Genomic DNA, 11702 nt, shown 5'->3' with positions numbered 1-11702 from the left:
AATTGCATACAATTGAATTCATTTTGCGTTTCAGTGGTTACATTTCGCAGAAGAAAAAAGGGATTTAACCGGTTGCGTGGGGGGAAAAAATATTTGCAATATAAAATCGTGATATTCACCAAATTAAAACTAATTTAAGATGACAAAGAAAAGGAAAAAATACTAATAAATTCTTAATATTCAGAAAATCCAAAATAATTAAAAAGGAAAAGTCATTTAATGGAGTAAAAAAAAATTGTAATAAAATTATAATGTTGGTAATAATGGTTTATTATCTTAATTTAAATGTTTTATCTTGTACACTGACCCCACTTCATAACTTTACATTTCATTTTTTAGCAATTCTCTAGTACTACTATATCCATTTGTTTAAATGAGTATTATTGATGAAGTATTTCAAATAATTCATATAAATAATTGATCAAAATAAAAATAATATAGGGCTTCAAAATAATTGCATTAAATTCAATACATTTTACTTTAAAAAGTTTCGTCATTATATGAGATAAAAAAATTTAAAACATTTAAATTAATTGGATTGTTATTATTGGCATAAGTAAATGTCATAAGGGCAAAAGCGTCTGGACTTTCTTTGACAACATGCATGTATTTTGTCAACTGTATAAGTTATGATGATTATTTCTTCACAGTGTGACTCCCGAGACATATGAGACGTGTTTTTACTGCTCTGTCTGTGATATCAATACATATCTGAAAGATTCATGTTCCGTTTTACTTATGTATTTGTCTTTAAGGTCTTACAACCATTTTTAACATTGAAGTGACCTCACTGCAGCAAAAATATTCTAATGGCCCAGTTTGTCCTGAAAACCATCTGTAAGAGTTAACTCTCTCTCCACCTTCAAATCTCATCTTAAAATACATTCTTTAGATTAGCATATTCCCTCAGATTACACCCTTTTCATGATTAAAAAGTGAAAGAAAATGTTGGAAAAAAAACAACAAAAACGTCAAAACAATTGTAGAAAAATTTACAAAAACTTCAAAAATAACATTGAATGTTTGTGACAAAAAAAATGGAAAAAAGTGACAAAAATGGAAAAAGTGACATTTAAAAAAAGAATTATGACCCAGAAAATTAAAAACGTACATGGTCAATGGTCGATGGGAAGACAACACGAGGGTTAACTGCTGTAAAGTGACCTTGAGTGACATGAAAGGTCACCATGAATGAACTGTATTATTATGACTTCAATCGTCAGTTCAGCAATACAAAGGAATCTCTGTGTGACCTAAAACCTTTGTCTGATTTCTTCTTTGTTTCAGGTTTCCTCTGTGGGGCTGTTGTGTGTCGGGTTATTTAGCGGCTGATGCTTCTTTGTCTTTGGACCTGCAGGAAATTAAATTAAAAAATGATGATGGAAAAAAGTGATGGCTGACCACACCGATCAATTTTCTTCTCATTAAGTTCTTTTGCACGTTGTGCAGCTGCACTTCCAGCACATTAACTGATCATTTAAAAAGAAAATGGCCAGCCTTCAAGCTGGGAAGACCTACAAATGTAAACTTCAGCTTAGTAGATAAAGTCCCTCACACAACCTAGCTCCACGCCACATGGTGACTGATTGATGGACATTAACAGAAGATCAGACGCTGATCGAGTCACAGGGGATCATCAGGAGATCATTGTGTTATTCTCAGTCAGCCCGGTCCATCAGAAGGTCAGGAGAGGGGAACTCAATCCCAGACCATATCACACAATTAAACACATACAAGTCTTTTACTAAGCAGCTAGAATAATGGATGGTAAATACATGTACATGTCAGCACTAAAGCTATATATGTATGTATTCTGTTAGTTTGCAATCTCGACATATATGAATTTAAGGTATTCCCCCCCTCTTATTTCCCTACTGCTTTTATTGCTCTCAGCAGCGGTGTCTTTTCTAATCTTTGACTCTCTGCTCTGTTTTACTTGTAACCTGTTCGTTGTTGTGTTGCTTTTCTTTTTGCTTCTGTGCTGTCTTGTTTTGGGCTAAGTTCTGCTCTTCTTGTGTCATATTCCTGTTTGTATTTAAAAGTAGCCTTTTTGGTTAATTCTGGCATTTCTTACACACATAATCATGACTTTATTGTCCCTTTCTTATAAAGACTCCTACTGCTTTGCTGTCACAATAGAAATAGAAGGTTAGTCTAGGGTTAACACTACTGGAAACTTACTTGTTCTTGATGTTCTTGATGTTCTTTTGTAAAAGAAAAGCTGTTGCTGCAACTCCAACTCCAACTCCAACAAGAATTCCAGCTCTAGTACTTAGTTTGGTCCACGAGACTGAAACACATCACAAAAAGTTAGTTTTAGTTTAGTGTAGTTAGTTTATTTTGTACATTTTACATATGTTAAGTAGAATGGTCGTATACGCATTTGAGTACATGTATGATATCTTATGAAAACTCATGCATAACAGTTTATATAATATCCTACAAAATTAGTCCTCACTGGCCCGTGTGGTGAGGACGGGTGCAGAGCTCTGGGAGCTGTCGCTTGGGTCAGCCGCCGTTACATTTGAGTTTAGCAAACACAAAGTCAGCATCATGCAGGGACAAGAGGTGCATTTAGACACCCAAACAACAAGACCATGGTTTGGTTTAAAGCATTCCCTTGGTTCTTCCCCAGGAAAAGAACTCCCCCCCAGCCTGAGCGTCCTGTGTTGTACAGCAGCAGTTATTGTGGTGCCGACAGTAATAAATACGTGCGATACACACGCATTACAGAGCTTTACTTTCGGCAGCTACATGTATGACTGGTTGATGAGAACAGCCGCCCCGAGCAATCTGCTACTTCTCATCCACTTTCCCTCGTTCTCCCTCTCTCTCCTCTGCTCAGCCTCTGTCTGCTCCCTCTAGAGCAGCGAGACAGAAACCCATTGTTGACCTCTCTCGAGTGATTCCTGCCGTGCCAGGAGGGGACCCGTGGTGGGCCTTGGCTTCTCACATTTTCTGCAAATGCTTCTTTCCAATTATATGCCAAGGGAGTGGAGGAAGAGAAAAGACAATGTCTGTATTTGAGAGAATAGATGTCTGAGAGATGTCTTCCGTTGAGTGTTCACGGGTCCTAAATAGGTCTTCAGGGAGGGAGAAAAAAAGAGCCTGTCATCCCTCCACTCAATCCGCAGTACTGTCTTGCTCACTCCCTCCATCTCTGTCCACGGGCTCTCCAGCCGCCTCCTATCCCCCTATTATTAGGGCCCAGTAATGAAATGTGGAGTGTCTGCTATTGGTGCCTTGGCCCCGGCAAACTGCATTAGTGTGTAAATGGTGCTAGGAGTAATGAGAAAGCACTCAGGCCAGCCGGGAAGACTGGACCATTGGGCGGGTATTGTGTCCATGTGTGCATTTGGGTGTGCATGTAATGTGCACATGCATCAAATGAATGACATGAGACGTTGGGGTCACGGCTCATGGGGGGCGGAGTGGTATTTCTGTCTCGGATGCCAATCCTGCGATTGATAGCTTCAAACAGAAGATCAGCAGCACATAATCTCAATAGTGGCCTAAAGCATCAACGTCAATGTCTTCATCTAGCTTTTTAAGGTAAATTATGCAGGCTTAGCAACAGTATTTAGGCTTTAATGCCTTCATTAAATCAGTGGCTATTTTGGCATGGCTAAAATCTGTCCATCTTTATTAAAGCAGTGGCTCTGAGTCCTGATCCTCTGAATCCTATCAGCTATGACACTCGCCTTGTTTCACAGCTGTAATTAGCATTTGTTTAACTGTCGAGCACGAAAACCAGCAGGGCTCCAGGTCCTGAAAAACACTGATGTAGCGCAAAATGTCTCCTCTTCTTTTTTAACATCCCAGAAGGGGAATACTTGCTCTTTTCTTTTACACTGTCACCTTGCATAATGTGTAAGTGCACATTGCTCATACAAATGGCCCACACCACTGGCTATGTAATAAAGGGTTGTGCGTGAATGTGGCTGAGTGATATCATTCCATTTCCTCTGGCCTGGAGGGCCCAAAAACAAAAAGTCAGCATCATGCAGGGTCGGCAGGTGCATTTAGACACCAAAACAACAAGACCATGGTTTGGTTTAAAGCATACCTTTAGTTTTTCCCAGGAAAAGAACTCCCCCCCCCCCAGCCTGAGCGTCCTGTGTTGTACAGCAGCAGTTATTGTGTTGCTGACAGTAATAAATACGTGCGATACACACGCATTACAGAGCTTTACTTTCCGTAGCTACATGTATGACTGGTTGATGAGAACAGCCTGAGACTAAACAGAAATAACAGTTACATTTGCTGCTGAAACATATCAACAACTCAAGGAGGAATCTTACCATAATAACCACATAAATCTCAGCATGAGTCCTACGGTTGGTTTCCTCCTGTGTGACGACACAGCGACAGTAGCCGGTCTGGGTCACAGTAGTCCTGGAGAGTGATGTGGTCTCTGTCTCCTCTTTCTGGGACCTGTAGTTCTTTAGCAGGAAGTTGGTTCCATCTCTGTCCTGCCACTCTACTTTAAGTTTCGGAGCAGCACCTCGAACCCACACTGCAGCAACACTCCTTCATCTGTGGCATCATAACGTGATGTCTGGCTCTGCAGCAACTGGAACACAGTGGAAACAATAACTACTAAATAATAACAGGATTATACATTAGGGATGGACATCGGGATGTGAATCAGTGAGCGTGGTGTTTCAGGTGAGTAAGTGAACAGTCTAATTGCTGGTGGATTGCTTCAATTTTGGTATTGGAAACGTTCAGGAAGACTGAGCAGCGTTCACCAGAGAGCTCCTGGTGGGTTATGTCAGTGATTCCCAAAGTGGGCCAGAGAGGGGGGGTCGCGAGTTGATTTACAGAAATATAATAAAAATTTAAAAACGATTAGAAATAGCATGTTAGCCATGATTTTAACACAAGATAAAACTAGTGGCTAAATTTAAAATAAAACCAAGCAACTAAATAAAAAGGGAACAGCTGTTTTGATTTTCTTTCTTTCCGAGTAGTGGTCTCCAACATTAACACTACAACTGCCGGGATTCCAAAAGTACTGGAACCATCTAAACTCTATAATCTGTCATGATAAATACCTAATTGCAATTTTAATGCAGGTATTGTGTTAGGATATCTTTAGAAAAACGAAATAACACCAAAATGTACAATTTAACGTGTTTAATTATACACTTGAGTTGCCCAGGTGTTCAATAACTCATATCATGGGCATAGTAAAACGTAATTATTCCATTCACATCTGAAAAATATGGTATGTAAAAATGCAAGCAAACACCTAAAAGTATTTTCCTTGAACATTTATAACCTAATCTAACCTGTCACTGCCTCCGTGTTGGGTCTGCTGTGGTGCGCATTGCTCGGACCGCGTCCCCCCCACCCCGGGGTTCGGACCGCGCCCCGCTCCCTTTCCTCCTCTAAACTCGTGTCTCAGCTCCTCTGCCAGTTGCTGCCTGAACTTCCTCCAAACAATGTCCCTGCTGGTGCCCTCCTTGGAGAGGATGTGATGATTCCAGGCAGTTTGAGGATGTATAAAGTTGTATAAACACGTAGGCAGCCCCCGGCCATCTAGCTCCGTGTACCGCTCCTTCCACAGAGCGAGCGCCCGGCGCTGCCTTCTGGTCCATCCACGCAGTACTCATGGTGGTAGCCTGCGTTACCAACTCTGGCTTTACCTTCGCCCCATCGCTGATGCCCACAGTTGTTACTCCAGACCGCTTATGACATTTCTCTGACAGAGACGCTGATGGTAACTAAGCAAAAAGATTGCGAAAGATTAAACCAACACCACGAAATACGAATACTGTATGGCCGAAATAGGAAAAGGGATTTTCTTTTTTTTGGCCTAGTGTGTAATGTATATAAAAACTTTTTTAAATTAAATATAAGCTTTTTTAACTTGCTGTGCTCCAACATACTGCACATCCACCTCATTAGGTGAGATTAAGTTCAAATCAAAGTACTGAGTAAATTACTGTAGAATAATGTCATGGCTGTTGTGTTATTTTGTGTTGTCAATATGCTCATGTTTGGATACGCCTGTAGTGCGTGCGCGTTTGCGCGCAATGTTATGGGGGGGGGGGGGGGGGGGGTCGCGAGTCACTTGCACCGTTACTTTGTGGGGTCGCGGGCTGAAGTTTGGGAACCCCTGGGTTATGTTATCAGGTGGCTGGAGGAGATCAACAGTGGAAAGAGAGCCCTTGTGTTTCCATGGTCCCTCACTGAGTATCTTTGCACAGTATGATGTTTTTGCAACATAGATGGCATTTTTATACTACACCAGGTGTTCAGAGTACATGTATTTATGCACAGTAAGAACAGTCTTTTTTGGCAGCCGCTCCAGGCGTCAGCCCAAGGATTTCATATGCCGAAGTTCAGGTGTAAACCAAGGACCGGAGTGCACAAATGAAACGCGTCTTTATAGGAGCAAGTGTGTCAATTGTCATTGTAGTGGTCAACTAAATCCTCCAATGAAGTATCAAAAGCAGGGGAGGGATAAGTGACAATTAGAGAAGTGAGTTCCTCTGGTTCCACCTTTTTAATGTTGATGTGACATCACATGCTGAATCTTGGACTTCATGACAGATGGGTGTCCAACATTACAGCTTTGTGATCAGAGATGGGTAGTTCAGCTGTACTGATAGGCTAGGCTTGATACCAGAGCAACAGACCAGATCTAAAATATGTCCTTGGCTGTGGGTTGGAAGGTTACCATATTGTGTGATGTCAAAGGAGTCAAGCCTGTCCATCAAGTCTTCTGTGAATGCATTAGAAAAGTCGTTCATATGTATATTAAAATCCCCCATCAGGATTAAATGAGGAGACTTTGCAATCAAAGCAGTAAGAACAGTTGAAAGTTCAGGATCTTTGATGGTTTAGGTGGTCAGAACAATACTGCAATAATGGGGGGGTCCTCTGAGTTTAACAGCCAGCAGTTATATAGAAGTTTCACATTCCCGGATGAGCAGATGTAAACAAATCCATGCGGGACTGCTTGGTTGAGGTGTCCGGTTTATGGTCCACAATAAAGTCTCTGAAGAGGGAATCTTTGCTGGTGAGGGTCTTTATGTTGAACAATCCAACTTTCAGTCGGTTTGACTGTGCACATCAATCTGGGCCGACGGGCAAGCACAGTATGGTCAGCTCATCAACCAGGCTTCAAATGAGTGGGATCAAAGGGCAAAGACGGGATTATGTTTCCATCCTTGCATGTAGATTTGGTTGCGTTGAGATCCTCGGTGGACGTACTGTACTTTGGGCGTCGGAGAATGTCGCGTTGGCACAGAAGCTCAGCAGGAGGTGCATAGTTCCCCCGTAGCCTGTGAAGGTCACTTATTGAATATTCTCTCATCCTTACTCCAGCAGATGTAGTCTAAGCATGAAGTTGTGGGTAAGTAGCCCTGGTGGGCTGTAGGCTACTGCGGTAAACTTAACCTGCATCCTCCGGTCACCATGGCATCATGTCAGACTTCAACCACGTTTAAAAACAAAATACAGCGAAGAGATGATAAAATGTATAGTGGTATATAACTATTGGACTTTGCTAATGAACTGAGTGTCAAAATCAAATAAAATTATCAATGTATTCTTGAAAAAAAAGAGTTAAATTACTAAAAGTAAACAAGCCAGAAAGAGCGGCAACCTATGATTCTTGGTAATAAATATTATACCTTTGGAAAGCCTGATTATTTCCCCATTTGTGGATGAGTAGCAGAGCGGAGGATGTGGGTTTGGTGTTGTTTGGTGGGTTGGGGGATTGTGGGGACTGTAAGCAGTTACTATGTGAAATATTTATCATGTGAATGTGTAAGACCTATTTAGAAAGGGAGAAAAATGTTTTGGGGTTAGGCAAATTGCAACACAGGAATCTTGCAGAGTAAGATTGAGAGTAAGATGAGATGATAACCTTGGGTGGGGTTGCAACTGGGACTGTAAGTAGGAACAGATTGATGTGTATTTTTGTGGTGTCTTATTGAATTTTTTAGCATTTGAAAAGAATTGAAGTGTTTTTGAAATAGTATTGAGTAAAAGTTGACATATTCCAGTCTGTGATTATCATCAACATCCATTCCTTTAATTTTAGTCTCAATAATTCCTAATTTCTAACTCAAACATTAGATGTAATTTCCTATAAATTAGGTTTATTGACCATAAATTCCCAAACTAAAAAAGTTAGTGTTCCATAGTGTTGAAAACATCAAATAAAGTGACAAACATGGGAAAAAAGCATCAAAAGTGTTGGGGAAAAAAAGGACAAAAACATAAGAAACATTGATAAAAAGCGTCAACAAAGCTGTTGATTGATGGGAAGACAACATGAGGGTTGAACACTCTGTGGGGATGAGCGTTGTCGTCTTGGAAGGTAAGTGGTCCCAGACTTAGGAGATAAGGGATTGCCCCTGGTTGCAGAATCAGGCCCCTGATAATCAGCACCTGGGGGTCCCAGAAGCTCAAAACCAGAGTCATAGCAACAGCAAACCAAAGCTGTTTGGCATTGACAGAGATAATTTGACTTTTTAGGCGACCCACATCCTCAGCTCTGCTGCTCATCCCACAAATGCATGTTCATTACAAAGGTGGCACATTTAAAAGGGAAATAATCAGGCTTCTTTCCAGTGGTATGAGATTTATTTGCAAGAATCATTGTTATAACAAAGAAATAATCTACCAAACACAAATGTCTTTACTTTGTGTGCAGCTTACAAAATCGTTTTGTGAACTTAACATCGAGAATAATATCGAATTGTGAGTTGAGAGTACCGTTACATTCCTGTTAAGCATGTCATTTTCTTTATAGCTCTAATAAAAGTACTCACCAACAACAAGCTTGATGTGAAATATTTCTATTTTCTCCCTAAGTGGAAAATCACAGCTGTACTCTCCACTGTCAGATATCTTTGTATTTCTGATGATTATGGAGGCGTTGCCGTGTTTCAGTTCATTTGGAAAATGAGAGACTCGACCTTTGAACTGCTCACTCTGACCTTGACGGCCGTTGTTGTAATGGAGACCGTTATCATACAGGAAGACGTGGTTCTGATCATCTGACCTCCAGTCAAACAGCTCGGACTCAATGTCCTCCTCGGGGCTGAGGGAGCAGGGTAACACAACATCTCTCCCTTCTTCCACTACGACGACTGCTGGCCCTGGAAGAACATTTATTTAAACAGTGTATATATATATATATATATATATATATATATATATACTGTATGTAACACTCGTACAGCTGCGAGCTGAGAGTATTTTCTAGTTCCTTCTCTCCTCTGGGACAGTAAACTGAATATCTTTGAGTTGTGGACAAAACGAGACATTTGATCCACATTTATCACCATTTTCTGACATTTTTTTCGATCAAAACTACTAATCCATTGATCCAGAAAATAATAGACAGTTTAAAGATTGACAATAAAAACAATGGTTAGTTGCATCCTAAATACACCACACACACACATACACACATATATATATACTGTATATACATATATATATATCTACACATACTGTGTGTATATGTGTATATATTATGTCTGTGTCTGGTCTGAACCCCTTTGTATTGTATTGTTTTTAAATCATCTGGACCTTGAGTCTGTAAATAAAGAAATATAAATATACATACACACATATGTATATATATATACACATAAATACACACAGTGTGTAGAGGTATATGTATATATATACAGTATATATATGTGCATATATATAAACACACACATTATATACATATATGTGTGTATGTATATAGATAATTTTTTGTATAGATTGCAACTGCATACCAACCAGTAACCCTTAGCAACGTGTCAGAAATATCTGGTTCATCTATCGATTTAATGTTTATAGATGTTTTAAAAATGGTTTCTCAAAGGCTTACAAACATGTTTTAATCATTACCCGATACAGTAGATAGTACACGGGGGATATAATGTGTGTAACAATAAGATGTTAATTTACAGCACTACTAATAATTAGTAAACATTATTAATTATAATTTGTTTGCTAACAGTTAAATGACGATTAACTAAAGATTAATTAACAGTGAATTTACCATCTATTACTGATGGTTGTTATAAAGCGTTACCCACTGAAAGGTGAGGCTTATATCTGACAGATCATGGACCACCCAGTGGTTTTTCTGTCTAAATACCCTCAGTAGGGGCAATAACAAACAATGAAATGCACTTTCACACTTACACAAAAGTGAGGACCCAGCGAGTTGTTGAAAAGCTGTTTCTGTGTAAAAATGAGATATTCATCTGTCTGATATCTGACAAATTATAGCCCACCCAGATGAACTGGGCTTTTAAAAAGGGTATTTGAAATGTCAAAAGTTCTGGGTGGACGGTAATAGTTTTCATAGTGAACTGATGCAGCTTACCCTTTTTTATCATACTTTTTGACACACCTGTTTCCACCCAACTTCAAACACGAGCAGCAAACCCAAATTATGACATAGGCTACTTTAACCCTTGTGTTGTCTTCCCGTTAACCATGAACTTGTCCTTCCAGGTCAAAATTGAATTTTATTTTGCTCTTCCGATGTTTTTGTCGTTTGTCCTGATTTATTTATCACTTTTTCCAGCTTTTGGCGCTTTTAAAAAAACACTGAACTGGTTTTAATAATAGGTTTTACACTTATTCTTGGAATTCATAGTCAACAAACCTAATTTATATCAAATTATACATACGTTTTTAGTTAAAAAGTTACTGAAACGGGTCAGTTTGACCCGAGTACAACATGAGGGCTAAAATACAGCCAGGTCATCTGAAGGAGCGATCAGTAACCTGTGCTGGGAACGGCTGCATGTCTTACCGATGCTAATAATACCATATAGTCCCCAGAGCGTGCTCTGGATCCTTAAATCTGACACAAGACCCGGTTCTGTCCGTCTGTCGCCTTCATATCTACAAAGTTAGTCGTTCTTACCGTTTTCATCACAAAGTGTTCTCCCCAGAAGACCCAGACCCAGCAGACCCAGCAGACCCAGAAGAAGCTCCATAGTAGTCGGGTAATGATGATAAAACATAAGGAGCTCTAACAAATCACTGCACACACTTCACTTTCACTTAGCCGACCTTCAATCTGTCACTCCCGGTGACAGCACCGTGGATGAAGGAGGGGGAGCACGCGGAGCTCTGTCGCCATCTTGTGTCGTTTTATCTTCACTTTTCTTGTAGACGGATGAAGACTTCAAAGATGGATGTCCAGGGTCTGATGAATTGGTTTAAAAGAAACAATGACCTCCGTTTTTCAAATGTCCATAAAAAACAATAATGAACTGGAAAACTGTTCGTTGTTAATCCGTAAATCATTCAATTCAATTTTATGTATACAGCGCTAAATTACAACAAGTTATCTCATTGTGTATGGGGCGCCGTTTGTAAAGCAGCTCGTGCTGAAAATAACAGCAACATTTTGTCACATTTAGCTTTAAATATATGTTAAAAAAAACTGGTATTGAAATTTTGAGGGTCACTTTCTTGCACAGTTACAACAATCTTTGTCAACTGGAAATATTTTAAATAGTTAAATCCAATATTAAATTTACACCTAAATGTTAAATGTTAAATCTATATTGCTAATCTAAATCTAAATGTAAATCTAAATCTAAATGTTAAATCTAAATCTAAATCTAATGGTTAAATCTAATCTAAATCTAAATCTAAATGTTAATCTAAATCTAAATCTAATGTTAAATCTAAATTTAAATCTAAATGTTAAATCT

The 11702-nt window shown here is 39.4% G+C and overlaps 1 long non-coding RNA gene across 1 annotated transcript; it reads right to left on the bottom strand.

Moving 5' to 3' along the window:
• Window positions 1-271: 271 nt before the first annotated feature.
• On the bottom strand, window positions 272-11052 carry LOC116678731 (uncharacterized). The gene is made up of 4 exons (XR_004329385.1): window positions 10904-11052; window positions 4302-4573; window positions 2182-2290; window positions 272-1351 (listed from the first exon to the last, which is right to left on the bottom strand). It is a non-coding gene; the product is annotated as an uncharacterized LOC116678731 (long non-coding RNA).
• Window positions 11053-11702: the final 650 nt, after the last annotated feature.

The sequence above is a fragment of the Etheostoma spectabile genome, unplaced genomic scaffold (genome assembly GCF_008692095.1).
Source record: "Etheostoma spectabile isolate EspeVRDwgs_2016 unplaced genomic scaffold, UIUC_Espe_1.0 scaffold00007928, whole genome shotgun sequence".
NCBI lineage: Eukaryota > Metazoa > Chordata > Actinopteri > Perciformes > Percidae > Etheostoma > Etheostoma spectabile.
This window is presented reverse-complemented; position numbering and strand designations above follow the sequence as displayed.